Here is an 18,299-nt window from a genome sequence, read left to right as displayed (position 1 = left end):
GAATATTAGTATAATGGGTATGACTATTAATATAACGGGCATCACTACTAATATTATTATTATTACTTCCGCCTTCGCTAAGGCGGAGGAATTGTTTTCAGTCGTGTTTGTTTGTTTGTCCGTGGACAAGATATCTCAAGAAAAGCTGGATGGATTCCGATGAAACATTCAGAGATGTTTGGGCTGATGACTGTCACAAACCGATTAGATTTTAGGATCGATTCATTACCAGACAAGGATTCTGAATTATTTTTTCCGTTTTTTTTTTTTTTTTTTTACTTAATTTTTGTGAGTGGTCGTGTTAACTTTTAGTATTCTCGTTTGTGAGAGCAGTTGGGTTTATTTCAGATATTCTCAATTTTGCTCTTGATATTATTATTAATATTATTATTATTATTCGTATTATCTTTGTTGCGACTATTATTATTGTTACTGTTAGTGATATTTTTGTCCTTGTTGCCGTAATTTATAAGTTACCATTATTATTATCATTGATCTTATTAGTATCATTATCGTAATTAGTATTACTTTTATGATTGTAGTTATTATCATCCTCATATTTATAATCATTATTATAACCACCATCACCACCAATATTATTATTATTATTATTATTATTATTGAGTGAGCGACATGTGCATGCCATTTAAGTGACACTGGAGTAAAATATACTAAGCTCTGTATACACATCATGACTACTCGTCTGATAAAGGGGCACTAGTCACATCCAGCACAACCATATGTGTGTGACATGGTGATTTCATATCAAGATTAACAGTGCATGACCTTGCAGGTGGGGCCCAGTTAGAATTTTCTTCAGGTTCAGTAGCCCATCCCGCTCAAAAGGTCTCTGAATAAGGGTTGTTTGAGGATATTGGACGAAGCACCCATGTTTCCATAGGTGAATTATCCAAACCCCAAAGAATTCCTCTCGACATACATGGATATAGATATGAGTATATGCGTATATGATATATATGTGTATGACGCTCCTCCACTACCTGTGCTCGTGATAAGAGATGCACTTATCGTCAGCAACTAAGGGATATGCTTTTATACCAAGACAAAACAATGTACATGATAATCAGTTAAGATGAGAAGCCATGAAAGCCACTGCCTGGTACTGCTATTAATAGTATTATTATTATTATATTATTATTATTATCATTGTTGTTGTTGTTGTTATTGCTACACTAATGTTACTGCTTATGCCGGTTTTATCTTTAAGCATGAACTTTTCAAGTCTATAATCGTTGTAAGAACCTATTCTCGTGCGGAGTTCCTTGTAGTTGAATATGCAAACTTGACTGAATGCTTATTAAACAAATCCTCGTATTGGCTTTTTTATTGGATAAAGGATTCTGCAGGGGCGTGCGGAGTTTTCGCAGGATATTACGGGCGTTTTGGGTCCCGAATGTTGCACTCTACTAGACTACATCTTTTGCTCTATAACTCCTCTTCTTAGTGTTGATATATTCACAACTGTTCATACCCACTGCTTTGTCGTAGATAATTCTTTTGAGATGATTATGGCTATCTCTATCATCACTTTTGATATCCTCCACCGTTTATCAGTCGTATCTTTTAGCTGGTGGCGAGAGTGATATAGACTTATCAGTGGATTTATTCGAAATATTGTTAGTGTGCAAAACATATTCATGCTTATTTAGCTATTGTTATGTGTGTGTGTATGTATACATACACATACATATTTATTATAACATATAGATATAGATATGCGTATATGCATATATGCCTATGAGTGTATGAGTATACATGCGTTTATTTCTTCTGCTAATCATTTTAAATTGTCGGAAATATGTCAGGTTAACTGCTTTTAAAGCAAACATGTAACGCCTTGCTTAGCTGCAACATTCTTGACCCTCAAGCCATTTTATCAATGCGTCTCTGTAATAATTTCAGAAACTACTTCATAAAATCATATTTCCCCTCATTTTAAATAGTTATTATTTCCAAGTACAATCTTACCACGACACTGCAACCTCATCTGACAGGGAACAGAGGAGCGAAAGAATTTTTATCGAAGTTACCTGAAAGCTCTTAAAGTCATATGAAGCAATGCAGTCCAACATATACAAGTATGAAGTGGATCAAATGTGTCAACTTTCGCTGTAATTTTATATCACGAGGTCTAGTTTGGGTCCCTGTTGTGGCAACAAATGTGTCCTCCATCATGATACAGAACGGCAGTACAATCATCTTTAACGAGATTTGTACACTTGGACATAGGAAGACATAATCTGAAGAAATTATCTCAAGAACAATTCGCCTTATAGACAATAAGTATGAAAATCACATCGTTGGGCTTCGATGCATGTGGTTTATAGCGGCTCTAAAGAACGTGTCGATATATGTAGCTGACAATGCGCAACGACACAGAAATGCAAGCATTCTACAGTTTGATGATGCTATTCACAGCCTGATACTTTGCTTATCACATTATTTTTAAGGAGGACTTTACTTCTCGAGACAATATCGGCTGCGTATGTCTTTCTGTATCCTAATATTCAAAAGTATCTAAAATATCATTGTGTGATTTTAATTTCATTCAACCCTGTCTACGACTTGTCGCTGATTAATTAGTTATGCATTGTATTCATTGAAAGTATGTTTGGTGCCACTTCCTCTCCTCCAAAGAATTTTAATAAGTGGATGTGAAAAGCATATGCAAAGCTGCTGAATTATTATTTACAATACAACTCATGTTGTTACATGGTCCACTTCAGCTACAAAATTTCTGGATATCTCTTGAAATAGTTCTAAGTCAAATGCTAGTATTGGTTATGAATGCAGTGTGATCTGAACAATAAATGGTTAATTCGTATAGCTGACATACCCGATATACTCATAAGTAGATTTAAATCACAGTTAGCGGACAAGAGCTTTTTAGAAATTCTTGTTTGGAATTAAATACGGAATGACTTGGCTGTAATGCGAAATGTTTTAACGACCTAGCCACGTCTCTATCTTAATACGCAGAACCAAAAGAAAATGTATATGGGCAATTAAAAGCAAAAAAATATCATTACTTAACACTTTTTAGTTTTCTTAATACTATAACAAGAAATGATTGAAAAGTATTTCTGCATATTTACTTTGTAAATCTTGCTCTGGTGCACAGAAATGTCTGTTTTATGTAATAACACGAAATAACTGAAATATGATGTTGAAATTCAACAACAAGAAGCCATTCTTTATAATCTCTTCAATATATCTTTTCATATATAATGCAAAAGCGATTTCACTCGATGATTATAAATAAACAAAAATAAAACTGTAAAATAAAGGTTTGGAATGAAATAATTTATTAACCATTTACGCAGAGAGCTCTCTATTTTTATCGTATTTAAAATTTGACTGTTTCTTTACAACCTACTATATAATATTTTCCTTCTATTGTTATTATGGTTATGAAGCTGTTTGTCTCATATACTATATTCTGTATTTTCCCATAATGTACTGGAAATAAAATCAGAATTTTATCGTAACATAAAATTATTTATTATCCCTATTCTTGTTTTTCTTTTCTCTCAATACAATCGACAATTTATCGACCACGTGAATATTGCAGTTAAAACTCACTGATGGATGAGTTTTTTACTCGCTCGCCTACCGAACCTTAGAGCGCATATTTCGTTTCCAGTTGCCAGTGCTGCGTTTTATCTAAAGTATTGATCTTAACAGCCGAATGAACCCGCCTACAAGAACTTTAAATATGTGGAATAATTTACCAGGGGAAGGTTAGTCAAATTGATTTAGCTATTCACGTGAATGGTATATTTTCTGCTACATGTATTACAGCTAAAGAAATATTCTATAGCGTTAAATGAAAAGTTATTCTGAAACCACGATAAAGCATACCACTATACATTTATATTTACATACGAGCTGCTCCATTATATTACTATAATTATGTCTCTATTTTCAAAATACCAATCATTATACATGTAGAATATATCAATTTCATCATAAACGAGATATTACTAAAATTCTAGTAACTATTGACTGGGGGGCGTAAATATTGTATCGTTATTATTGTATTTAGCCTAATGTTGTTTAAAACTTCGACTACTTTCTCATGTTAACTTCGGGAATGTAAAATGAATTAAATCCTGATCATCGAAATATGTTGGTTCGAGTCTCACCCTAAGCTGTCAAAAAGGCCTTTATGGATCTAAATGTCACAACAATACTAAATATATTTATCTACCACGCCATATTTTTTACCTTTTACTTGTTTCAATCATTAGAGTGTGGCCATACTGGGGCACCACCTTGAAGGATTTAGTCAAGCAAATGGACCACGACACTTCTGTATTCTAAGCCCGGTAGATACTCAATCAGCAAAATTTCGTGTATCCCAAGTGGCAATCCGATTTCTGTTCATATTTTACGATATTTTTTCTCTCAATTAGAACCGCTAATATTTCAATGATGTTATTTCTTTCAATATCGAAAAACTGGATCTTTTTTTCTTCTTGGCTTATAACAAAAATATCCCACGCGGATAGGAAAGCCTTCTTTTTCCTGTCGAGTGGCTTATATGTCCCATTATTAAGCTATTTTCCTTAGTCATTGCACGGTGAGCGCCATAAACTTTAAGCTTATGTAAAAATAACATTATTATTATTTACAAGAGTGTAAACACGGCACCGTATAAAAAAACCATTCGCATAGAAATAAAAGTTTGAACATTTCGGGATTTCGTTAAGACTGGTTTTTACGAAATACATAGAGAATGTACAGGTTGGTCCGAAAGTCTTGTTACCCCTGTACATATTGTTTGTTATTGTCATTATTATCATTATTTTTTTTTAGCATAAACCCCCACTTGTAAAGATTAGGGTCACCATATAGAGTAGGCACCTGATACGACCCTATTTCTTCGAGCGCACTGTTAACAAGCAATCTTAATTGGCCATGTTAAGGGAGTGGTTTGTTTCACAGCTCCAGTGGTTGAATGTTGGCCTGACTGATTGTTGGTTTCAACATTATGGTGGGTGCTCCATCCCACTATGCTATCACTGTCCGGGAATACCGGAATGAAGGTTTTTGGTATAGATGGATAGGGCGAGGATCGCAACAATTTCCAGCACCTGTCGATGGGCATCCCAGAAGTCTAGACCTCACGTCTTGCGATAACGCTCTGTAGGGTATTACCAAGGAGAGAGTTTCACATGAACGATAGAAGAATACATATAAGTTGAAGGACGCCGTTTGGAGAGCCTTTGAAACGATCACCAAAGCACAGCTTCGAAAAATATCATACAAGTCATGGCACCGCATCATTTTGTACCACGAATAAGATGGTGTTCATAAAGACCTTCTCGATGTGTGACAGCGTCAATAAAAATGAATAAACTAAATCCAGTTTGTGCTTTGGATTACTACATTACTTGTTCTTCTATTGTTCTCATTACTTTTTGGTACGGAAACAAGACTTTCGGACCACCCTGTTTATTATTAAGTGTGAACGTTAAAGTGGCAGAATTTTTAGCACACTAGACAAAATGTGTAGGCATTTCTTCCTGCTTAGCAATTTGAGTTCAAATGTCACCGAGGCCGACTTTAACTTCTTTTCTTTTTGAGCTTGTTGATAAAATTTCACATTAACCGAAATCCCAACTGCTACAGAATGAGTCTATAGTGAGTAATAAACTGTTGAGTTGAATGAATGAGTATTATACGAGTCACAGTTCAAGGTAATTCATTTTATTTACGGTCGGAAACATCAGAAAAAGTCATGAAAGCCACACACTCTCAGATACTTCTACTATAAACGACTGACCTTATGTCTAAGTAAGAAATCAATAAATGCGAATAGAACTGTGGAAAATGATATATATTTTTTTTATCTGGAATGAAGCTATAGTTGGTTAGTTTTGGCTCACATTAGGCTGACGAGTGTAATATCTTCTGTTACTAAACAGGAACCATATTTTTAAATATTTTGAGATGCTCCTTAGAGGATTGGAAAACTTGGCATCAGCTACTGCACAATTCTGTAGAGATATGGACGAATAATCCGATATATGAAAATATGAACATTTTATGATGAATGTTTTGGAACATTCCCATCGATAGTGCTTGCCTGAATTTTTTCTTGCTTCCATACCTATATATGCATACATACATATACATACACACATATATGCATATAAATATATAAGTATATGTGTATAAACACACACACACACATATATATATATATATATATATATATATATATATATATATATATATATGTATCTAACACGACTACACATGTACTTACAACATACATAAGTTGTCTAATACAGATGAGAATTAAAAACAAAATCTACAAGAGATATCTTGCAACGATGCTAATCACTCTACGTTATGAAACTGCAATAAAACAATAAAATGTTGTTTTTTTGTTTTGTTTATGAATTGTTTATTTTTGGACCTAACCGAAACACAAGTGATGCTGCTCCTATTTAAAGCATTGCTTATGTTATATAGTTTAAAGTGTGCTTTAATTCAATCGTCTTATAATTCAGTAAATTTTCTGGGTAAACATTTCCCCATATTTATTTCTTTAAAGCCCACATGTGACTAAATACAGAGGGGACAGTCAAAGGGATTAAGTCGATTACACCGAACTCAGTGCGTAACTGGTACTTAATTTATCGACCCCGAAAGGATGAAAGGCAAAGTCGACCTCGGCGGAATTTGAACTCAAAACAAAGAGGCAGACGAAATACCTATTTCTTTACTGCCCACAAGGGGCTAAACACAGAGAGGACAAACAAGGACAGACAAAGGGATTAAGTCGATTGCATCGAAACCAGTGCGTTACTGGTACTTATTTAATCGACCCCGAAAGGATGAAAGGCAAAGTCGACCTCGGAGAAATTTGAACTCTGAACATAACGGCAGACGAAATACTGTTAAGCATTTCGCCTGGTGTACTAACGATTCTGCCAGCTCGCCAATCTAACGTTTGCCTATATTGTTAATAACCCATTAATAGCACAACATCGTTAAGTATCTTAACGTGTGGTGAAGTCAAGGCAGTGCAGTAATAACTAAGCATCTTACCCATAAATAGAACGAACAGTGTAGCCTCTACCTAGTTTAAAGGAACTGAAACTAGCCGCCAAATGACCCTCATATTACAGCCACACTATGCAAAACGATATCTAAGTGTTGTAGCAAATATTCTTTTATTCATTTATTTGTGTCAGAGGTTTAAATTGCTGCTATGCTGGATCACTGCTTTAAAGGGTTTTTTTTTTATCGAAGTCTAGTATTCAAACTTTTCGGGGATGTAAACACACCAGCATCGGTTGTCAAGTGATGTCGGAGAGAAGAGACAAAAAAACACATAGATATATATATACATATATCTATATGCCACGGGCTTCTTTCAGTTTCCTTCTACCAAATCCACTCACAAAGCTGTGGTCGGCCCGAGGTTTTAGTAGAAGACACTTGCTCAACATACCACGCAGTTTGACTGAACTCTGAAACATATGAGAACTTAATAGCCGAAATGCTTTTGATTATAATTGATATTTCGAATTTTGACAAGGTAAGAGGCTGTTATATTCCTTCCGCAGTACTTGACTCTATGATGTCTATCTTATCTCTCCCTCCTGGCATTTGAACTCGGAACGTAAAGAGTCGGATGAAATATCGCCAGCCGATTCTTCTCGACGATCTCACATTTCTGGCAGGGCATTACCTTACTTTTGGCTATAATTATATCATCTATAAACTGTCGAATTGGCAGAGTGTTGGCTAAACAGCGCTCTGTGTTCAAATCACCCCGTTTTATTTCTGCTTTCCATAATTCTGAAGTCTGTTATAAACTTACTTTCCTCTAGTTGATGCATTTAGTCTGTTTACATTTTCTAAACAATGGAAAATTCCTAACTCTTTCTTCTCCAACATGTCATTCCACAATTATTCAAACTTAATCTAAAGGAAAAGAAAATGGCTTTTATTAGATACACAGTGTCAGAAACCACCGAATACGTAAACGAATCAAATTAGTGCAACATTTGAATAACATGAAATATTTCTAAACGCTATTCTATAAGATAAAGCCCTTAGAACATTTATTTTTCATCACATGGACCCTTTAAGAAATGAGCAAATCTTTATTTAAATTTAATACGTGAATTTAAAATTGTATAATCCTAATCATGTCATTTTTATTAAAGATAATCACCCATTATTCATATATGTTTATGCTTCGAAAACAGCAAGTTACAACTTAAAAAAACTAACCACATTTTTAAGACAAATTTTGATTATGGCCTTAAAATTTCAAGAACTCTACCAAAAAGTACATATTTTATATTTCAGTATTATTTTTTTATTATTATTTGTTTTCGAAATATTCATTTCAGTAAACATTCTGGCAATATACTCGTACATGTTCTTGTATTATTGATTACCAATCGCCTTTTGATGATGTTTGCATCATTTTAATAACTTTTTAATCAGTTCTTAATCGATATCAAAGCAAGGAAATTTCCTTTTCATCTTACAGTAACTCTATTGTGGGCCTATGTTTGAATTGTTTTACTATTTTGCGCGTTTCAAGTAGTTCAGTGTTAGTGTGAGAGGTATAGAATCTAAGAGTTCTTTAGTTCAAATTGCACTTGTTTCGAAAATTATCCATATAATAGTAGATCTATTTTGTTGCATCTTTGTTGGAGGGGGTCATTATACGATATTTGCGGTAAATTAGGGGCTTTCACTTTCTCTTTCTCCAAGGTCTTCTCTGAGTCTATCTGACGAAAGAACGGCAACGAAAGAACTTTGACTAACAAAACCCAATTAATTGTTTAACCGGCACGTTAAACAAACAATTAGTTGGTTAGATATTTACCCAGTTAACTAACAATAAAGAAGAGTTCTTGAAACAGTGTGTGTGTTATTATTGGCGAAATGAACTCCCCAAGGCAAGCAAGTTTTTTCAACACACGAATTCATATCCGGAATCTTGTAACCCGAGTATGAATACGAAGTAGACCTATTAAATAATAGGAAGTGTGGACCATCTGTGCCATGTAGACGTAACGGCCTCTTCAACATTTTATTTTTACTTGGGTGATTAAAAAATGTAAGGTAGAGTTCAGTTTGACTAATTGGATAAATGAAATAGCAAAGCAGTTTAAGTCATGGAGAGAGCAAGCTAATTGTTATTTTTGTTAAGTGGCTGAAGAAATCTTGTTGCTGATCCGTTTCAGTTGAAACACAAAGCAAAGGCATATTTAGTTAGAGTGGTTGGTATTTCTTTATTAGGCATAAATCCCTAAACACAGACAGGGACATCACAAGGACAGACAAGACCACAGTGGGGGCAAAAAACATAAAACGAATGTAAATGAGATTAAATTATATAAAAATGAAAATGGTCGCATGGGCCCCACTCCTACGCAGTACCATTTGAACCGTTATATACATTATCTACAATTGTTCTTTGTATTTTTTCTTTCTCAACATTATTTTTCCTAAAGATAACATAAAGCAATTTTACTCTTTTTTCTATTTTCCTACAATTTCACATACTTATTTTTCATTTTAATGATACTTCATCAGTGGTTCATGTCTCTTTGAATTCCACCCTCACTCCTGGCGGGTCAACACTTTCGCCACATATCTCCTTCAAGATCCTGTAGTTATCCTTTTCTATCACTATTGCCTTCCTATGCTCTGCATATATGTTTGATGGCACCTTCACTTTTACTATTGAACGAAACTTAATTATCTTCTTTGCAGTTTCTATATTTTTCGGGTACATCACATAATACCATACTCCATTTCCTCTTCGCATTTTCTTTCCTTTATCTTGGACTCTTTGTTCTCTCATTTCTTCCTCCACTCTAAATAGTCTCTCCATCTCACCTTCGTACAGTTGGATTTCCGAATCTTTCTTCACTGGAACAACCGGTATCTTTATTGGTAATTCCACTTGGTTTTACTTTCTTTTTTTGTCGCCCTCTTATCTTCGTTCCTACCGACATCCTTCACAGTTTCTTTTCTTCCCTCTTCTTTCTTCTTTTTCTGCTTCTCTGGCGGAGAACCCATTCCTCTGCTCCTCATTTTTTGAAACCATAGTGAATTCACCCTATGTTTCTTTTTCTGTTGCCTCGACCGGTACTACCTGTTCCATGCTCTCCTGTCTCCCTACCTGCTCTGTTTGTTGTTTTATCTGGGTGCACCATTCTTTTCTCCATATGTGAAACATACCGGCGGCCTGCATTCCACTATAACTCTCATTCTCACATCTTCTGGAAGCACTATCTCATCCACTACGCTGTTCAAGTCCTCCGTTGTTGCCTGAATTGTTAATTCTATGCCTTATACCCAGTCGTTCACCTTCTGGGTACTTGTTGCTTTCAAAATCTTCCCATCTTTCATGTTATATGTTATGGCTGTCATCAGCCATGCTTCTTTCAAATCGGGTGACACCTTACCCACTTGCACTATGGCCACACGTTTTCCACAGTATCATAGCAAGAGCACACATTCCTCTGATCTTATTGCCTCTGTGGAGTGCGTTATTGCTTCTTCTGTTGCGAAGCGCACCTCCAGAGTCCATATCTTCTCCCTCTCGTAATGAATGTTGTAAATATTTTTATATCATTTAATGCATTCTTCTATAGCTCCTATAGATGCAATCTCTATCATTCTCGTAGCTGCCTTCACGGTTTTACATATTACTGTTCTTTTTGTCACATTGACCGATAATTCCTCAGGTGGCGTTACCTTCAGAATGTTTCCTTCCTTTGTAATCAATTTTTCACATTCTTTCATTTTTCGAAGTTCCTCTCTTATCTCGCGGACCTCCAACTCTTTCACGTCTACTCCCTTGCCACTTGCAGTTGCATAACTTGGGCCACCCTCCGGTGCCTTCTCCATTTTCCCACAATGGGAAACAAAACAACAATTAAAGAATCAACAAGGGCAACAATTTGATCAACATTGGTAACAATTCAAAGAGCAATTCAATAAATATTTCAGCACTAACTCGCGTAAACACGATAATAATACCTATTTCTTTATTACCCACAAGGGGATAAACACAGAGAGAACAAACAAGGACAGACATAGATGTTAAGTCGATTACATCGACCCCAGTGTGTAACTGGTACTTTATTTATCGACTCCGAAAGGATGAAAGGCAAAGTCGACCTTGGCGGAATTTGAACTCAAAACGTAGCGACAGACGAAATACCGCTAAGCATTTCGCCCGGCGCGCTAACGTTTCTGCCAGCTCGCTGCCTAATAATACCACCTTCCGATTTTTCAGTGTCTTAGTCAGAGTGGTTGGAGAAACCAAATTATAATTGATTAAAGTGACTGCAGAAACCAAACTAAAATTCAGTGTGTCTCAAGAAACTAAGCTAGAGGTCAATTTGAATTCATACATAAACCGTGCTACAGTTGTTTCAATGGCTGGACAAGACAAATTATATGCCGATTGTAGCAACCGGAGAAATCAAGCTGAAAATTAATTTAAGTGGTTATAGAAATCAAATTACAGGTTAGTGTGATTTGCTATACAAACCAATGCAAAGCGAATCGAAATCCAATTTCCAACAAAAGCGTCAGTTAACCTGGCTGCAAAAATCAAAGCAAGTACTTGGTTTTGTGGTTATACGAAGCAAACCAAAGTTGGGTTAAGAGAGGCTGAAAAAAAATACAAGCTCGCATGCATAGCCAGAGGTTGGTTTTTGCCCCTTTGCACTAGGGTTTGCAGTACAATATTTTCAAAAAAAACCTTATGCAACATAGCCCACATATTTATAATTCTTTTCTACTCAGGGAACTGAAGTTTTGGTTGAGGGGAGAGGGCTAGTCGAGTATACTGACCCCAGTGTCCAAATGGTACTTAATTTTTCGGCCCGAAAAGGATGAGACAAATCGATCTCGGCGTAATTTGAAATCACAAGATGAAACCGGAAGAAATGCCACTCAGTATTTAGTCCGGCGTGTTAATGATTCTGCCAACTATCTATCTTAATAAATCTTTCATATTTCATACAAGGCCAGCAATTTTAAGGATGGAGTTAGTCGATTACATCGACCCCACCGCTCAATTGGTACCTAATCTGCCAGCTTAGCACCTTTTGCATATGTATAATATGAAGAACTCAGCCAAGAAAAAGGTCTGTGAGCTGCAATATCAAGTAAGTTAAAAGTAGGTGTTGCGCTAATGGTCTTCAGATTGTTGTTTCGGTTCCTGGACTCGGTGATACGTTGTTCTGTTGTTGAGCAAAACACTTCATTTCAAGTTGTTCTCGTCCAGTCTGCTGACAAAGGGAGTAATCCTGCAACGGACCTGATTTCCGTCGAGAGGGGTGAGTATCTAGCTTCCACCGAATCCGACAAACCGGACTCATGAACTAATGGCTCGAGAAGGACAAGTTGATCCTTTGTTTTTTTATAGATAATTAGTGTAAAATAATATAAATTGATATTGGTGTAAATCACAAAATTGGCGTCTAATGCGTAGTTATACGCATTAGATGCGATTAATACCACCTGGCTCTCCACTGTCTGTAATTCGTTAAGTATCTGCCTTGATTAAATTGAATGCCACATACATTTGCTTATATTTATGAGCTGAATTATTGGTAGTATTAATGAAAATACTGGATTTGAGATTTTACCCTAATCTGTTTGGATGTTATTTATTCAATTTTCATACTTCACTAAGTCTCTCAGGATAAAAACAGAGGTTGTCTGTCGGAATATAAAATTATTGTTCGAGAAATGTGCTATCTACATTAGCCAAAGAATTACTGATATATCATCAGCGATAAATTCGCCAGACATTGTCACTTCGAAATGAGGAAAACAAAATTAAAACATGTATAAAGTAGCATAAATAATTATTTTACAGCGTGTTAGGACGATTAAAATTAATCTCATTTGAATTTTGTCATTGTGAAGATATCCAACAGCTCTGACCAGTTTCAGCATGTTAAAAGAATAAATTTACACAAAACATTGTGCTTGCTGTCAACCAAATTTATGTTCCCCGCCCTGAGCTTAATTTACATAAACCTCGACTTGTACGCGTGTCTATGTATTTGCGTGTGTGTGTGTAACTATCAGATGATTTTATACTGTAGCAGAGGAAACTTAAATTTTTCAACTTTCTTCGTGCAGTAAATGGGAAAATATAATATAGTATAATTGGATAACTATAACTTTCCAGTTCTTGAGGGCGACGAACTGGCACAATTGTTATAAGGCCGGGCGCATTGTCTAGCGGTATTTCGTCTGCCTCTTCGTTTTGAGTTCAAATTCCGCCGAGGTCGACTTTGCCTTTCATCCTTTCGGGGTCGATTAAATAAGTATCAGTTGAGCACTGGGGTCGATGTAATCGACTTAAACCGTTTGTCTGTCCTTGTTTGTCCCCTCTATGTTTAGCCCCTTGTGGGTAATAAAGAAATAGGTATTTCGTCTGCCTCTTTGTTTTGAGTTCAAATTCCTCCGAGGTCGACTTTGCCTTTCCATCTTTCGGGGTCGATTAAATAAGTACAAGTTACACACTGGGGTCGATGTAATCGACTTAATCCGTTTGTCTGTCCTCGTTTGTCCCCTCTATATTTAGCCCCCTGTGGGCAATAAAGAAAGATATAACTTTCCAATTTTTCATTAGTCTGCCAAAGGGAATTTTATTTTTACGATACCAATCGAATAAATCCGAGGAAATAACTATACGGTTCCTTGAACTACTTCAATGCGTTGACAACTCCCCCACCCCATATTACATATTGCCGTGTTAGGGAAGGGATTGTTATGATCTTTACTTTTGGACCTACAGATTTAAAAAGTAATTATTTGTAACTAAATACTTTCAAACTTCGGACACTGGTAGAATGTATCATGTAAAATATCTTTTACTCTTAGCATTTTTGAGAAAAACTTATATTTACGAAGTTATTTCACATCAAAGTTCTCGTATTTCGGTAATTTCAACCAACCAGTGACGTGTATTCAGCTGAATAAAATTACTGCTGTTGCTCGTCAATAAGAACTTCCGACGGTGTATATTTCGTTTGTCCTTGTTATTTATGACAACACTAGCCGTAAAACCCTAACTTTAAAACCCGTACAAACGTACGAACGATGTCATCGCTGATAGTTTTTGTTGACAAACAACGGCAGTAATTTTATCCAGCTGAATACACGTCATTGATTGGCTGAAATTACCGAAATACGAGAAATTAGACGTGAAATAACTTCGTAACTATAAGTTTTTCTCAAAAATGCTAAGAGTAAAAGATATTTTATATGATACATTCTACCAGTGTCCGAAGTTTGAAAGTGTTTAGTTACAAAAAACTATTTTTTTAAAATCTGTCGGTCAAAAGGTAAAGATCCGATTGTTTTTCTACAAAATAGTTTTAAGTACACTATTCTAAATAGCCCATGTGATGGTCACTACTAAAACAGCTGTTCATAATTCTTTCTCATTTTGGCAACTGACAAAAAAAAAAAATTCGATTAGAGGGAAGACGATCACCTCATTCTCAGTACTAGACTGCGGATGATGTAATCGACCTTCGAATTCAGAACGAAACGTCCGAAGAAAAGCCACAAAGAATTTTGTCTAATATGTTACTGATTCTGCCAGCTCGCTGCCTGGGAACACTTTTGCAAATGAATTATTTAGCTCTGTTCATGATAGACGTAGACCTAAACAACAATAAAATCTATTCCAGGATTATCTTCATTGAATCGCCTCTTATAAACAAAGAGTAGAGTGATGTCACACCAATTTCTGTATCACCAGAAGATGGCATTTAAGAAGTATTTCTTTAAATGTAAGCTCTTAAAACCTAAACATTTTGAGGACGTAAACGATAACTACAAAAATGATCAGCTGAATTGAATAGATTTTTTCCCGTCACTTTTGTTCAGACAAGTTCAGCCTCTCACCTCCTGTAGACCTAGAATATAAGAGCCATTTTTCGACGTGAACATCATCATTTATTTTTCTGTTAAACTTAGTGTAACCCAATTGAATTCTCCACCGAGATTCTTCTAACATAGTAAGGTATAGTTTCAGAGAGGTTTTTACCCAATATCCAACGATGTTTTATTTCTGTTTACAAATATATTTCTTTTCTTATCTACAAAACACCCTATCGTTAAAAGAGGAATCAATACTGCGTCGTAATTTGTTTTCTAAAGAATATTAGTCGCTGAAGGAATTGGTCTAATTCTTAAACATCTTGTACATTGTGTCCTAGTATTAACTACCTTTCTTTGTTAATTTATTTTATATTATTTTACTTATTGAATTGATATCGCATTACGCGAACAATTTCCAAATAAAAAAATAATAAACAAACGTATAAATAAACATACATGAATGCTTCACTGAGCATCTGATGACCACGGACACAAGGGGTTATCTTGGCAACTCGAACCAAAACAAACACGTATGCTATTTTTTTTATTTGAAAACACGTCTTTCTTCATTTTACTTCGGTTCCATCGATCGATATATTTGACATCACCGAGATATATGGGCGAAAAATACTCCCTACCATACTCACACAGATACGTACATACATACACGCATATATACACATTTTCACACGCACGTACCTACGTATATATATATAAGTGTGTGCGTGTGTACCTATATAAATATATATGTGTGTGTGTAAGATATATTTTATGACGTTTCCATCTACGCAACTTCACAAAAAAGTTAATGGTGAAATCGATGTTAGGGAGGATGAAAAATGACCAATGTGCCACCGAATCTCCACGTGATGTGTTCAAGTGCCAGACGCGTAGATACACATAGAAATTTCCATGCATATTCACATACATAATATTGATTAATGCACACAGCTACCTACACATTTACCTATCTGTCTACCTATATATGTATATATTTATAAATGAGAGTGAAAAATTGATATTAATTTAATAATACCATTATTCTAACACCAAGTGGCTTAGCACAAAAAAAAAACTAGGGAGAAAATACAAATTTATACATAAATTATGAGAGTTACCACTATGTGGATAGCTCTAGTGCTATTTTTAGCTATTTTTAGCTATTTTTAGCACTAGAGCTATCCACATAGTGGTAACTCTCTAATAATTTATGTATATATATATATATATGGAGGCGCAATGGCCTAGTGGTTAGGGCAGCGGACTTGCGGTCGGAGGATCGCGGTTTCGATTCCCAGACCGGGCGTTGTGTGTGTTTATTGAGCGAAAACACCTAAAAGCTCCACGAGGCTCCGGCAGGAGGTGGTGATCCCTGCTGTACTCAAAAGGCGGTGCTCCAGCATGGCCGCAGTCAAATGACTGAAACAAGTACAAAAAAAAAAAAAAAAAAAATATATATATATATATAGAGAGAGAGAGAGAGAGAGAGCAAGAGAGAGAGAGCAAGACAGACCACCTACTTTCTGGACACTGTCCAGGTTCTCATAATCGACATCAGCTTACACAGATGCACAACTACCTGTGTATATATTTAGAACCTGTCGACAAAGTTCAGCACCTTTTGATCAGAGTAACCTTTAATTCGCAAAGGCTTTGAAACAAACGGTTCCGGAAAATTGGGATCACCACCACTTCATTTATCGCCCCTTCTTCTTAGCTCTCCTGTGTGACCCCTCTGTCTGGCATTCGCCACTACACATTCTTTATTTTCGCTCCCTGTTTCTTTCTGTGTTCATTTCCGTGGAAGAGCGAAGGCTCGAAACGTTAAAGACATTTTAATTCCCCAGCGTTAAAGTAATACATCTGTTTGTTGTCTACACCACCTGTCTTTGTCTTTTGTTTTTTTTGTGTGAATTCTCCCCTAAATATATATTATATATATATATATATAATATATATATATATTATATATATATATATATATATGTGTGTGTGTGTGGCACGGTTCCACATGTTCTGCGTTTAAACAATTCTTCTAAATAGATATTGGTTCGTTTGAGAGTGTAAAACATGATGTCTGACCAAAGTGTATGTTAGCGATCATACGATTCGTAAGTCTAGAATTCACGGCGAAATGTTTCGCAATTACAAACTAAGCACATGTAATATGAAATGAAGACATACTAGAAACTAATTCAGTATAATTCAGTTTTGAAGGAAAGTGATTAACTTTTACTATAAATACCAACAAATTTCGCCTCACGACTGTCTGTTAATTGCAGCCTCTCCAAGCGCAAAGATTGAGTTGATTATGAATACAAATACACAAACACGTATATAGATATGCGTAAGTGCAGTGCGTGTGTATATATGTATATAATATATACACATGCATATGTATATATACACACATATATGAATGTTATGAACTATTTTACCTTTTGACTTTCAGATTTAAAAAATAATTTTTTGTAACTCAACACTTTCAAACTTCGTACACTGATAGAATGTGTCGTATAAAACATCTTTTACTCTTAGCATTTTTGAGAAAAACGAATTTCACGTTAAAGTAGTCCTATTTCGGTAATTTCAACCAATCAATGACGTGTATTCAGCTGAATAAAATTACTGCCGTTCTTTATCAACAAGAATTTCCGGCGGTGTATTTTTTGTTTGACAACCCTAATCCTAAAGCCCTAACCCTAAGCATAAAACCTTAACCCTAACCCTAACCTTTAAACACTAATCCTAACCCTAAAATCCCAACCATAAATCCCCAACCCTAGCCCTAAAACCTTAAAGCTAGAACATGTACAAACGCACGAACGATGTCATAAATAACAGTGACAAACGAAAAATACCCCACCGATAGTCGTTGACAAACAACGGCAGTAATTTTATTCAGCTGAATAAACGTCGTTGATTGGCTGAAATTACCGAAATAGGACTACTTTAACGTGAAATAACTTCATAAATATAAGTTTTTCTCAAAAATGCTAAGAGTAAAAGATGTTTTATATGACATATTCTACCAGTGTCCGAAGTTTGAAAGTGTTTAGTTACAGAAGATTATTTTTTTAATCTGTAGGACAAAAGGTAAAGTTCCCTATATAAATATGAAGGTGACCTTACATATATGAACATATATGAACTATATAACTATGAGGGTGCCTTTATAACGTCGGAAAAAAGTGTGGATGTGGAAAGAAAAATTGCGAAAGTGAAGGGACTGGTGAGAGTGAAGCTATAAGGAAACAGTTTTGGTACAGATGATAGACGTGTTTAGATATCTAGGGAGAGGTATGAAAGATTCATGGATGGATTTGCTAAACATGTAAAACTGGTGAAATGGTGTTCGTTGCATGAGA

General features: G+C 35.5%; 1 protein-coding gene across 1 annotated transcript in view; it reads right to left on the bottom strand.

Annotated features, from left to right (window-relative positions):
* Positions 1-18,299, bottom strand: part of LOC115217931 (neuropeptide receptor 15-like) — a 257,119-nt gene that overhangs the window by 92,633 nt on the left and 146,187 nt on the right. The gene's annotated exons all lie outside the window — the stretch shown is intronic.

Source organism: Octopus sinensis, linkage group LG12, assembly GCF_006345805.1.
Source record: "Octopus sinensis linkage group LG12, ASM634580v1, whole genome shotgun sequence".
In the NCBI taxonomy this organism is placed as follows: Eukaryota; Metazoa; Mollusca; class Cephalopoda; order Octopoda; family Octopodidae; genus Octopus; species Octopus sinensis.
The sequence above is the reverse complement of the archived record's forward strand: the minus strand, read 5'-3'. Positions and strand labels throughout refer to the sequence as shown.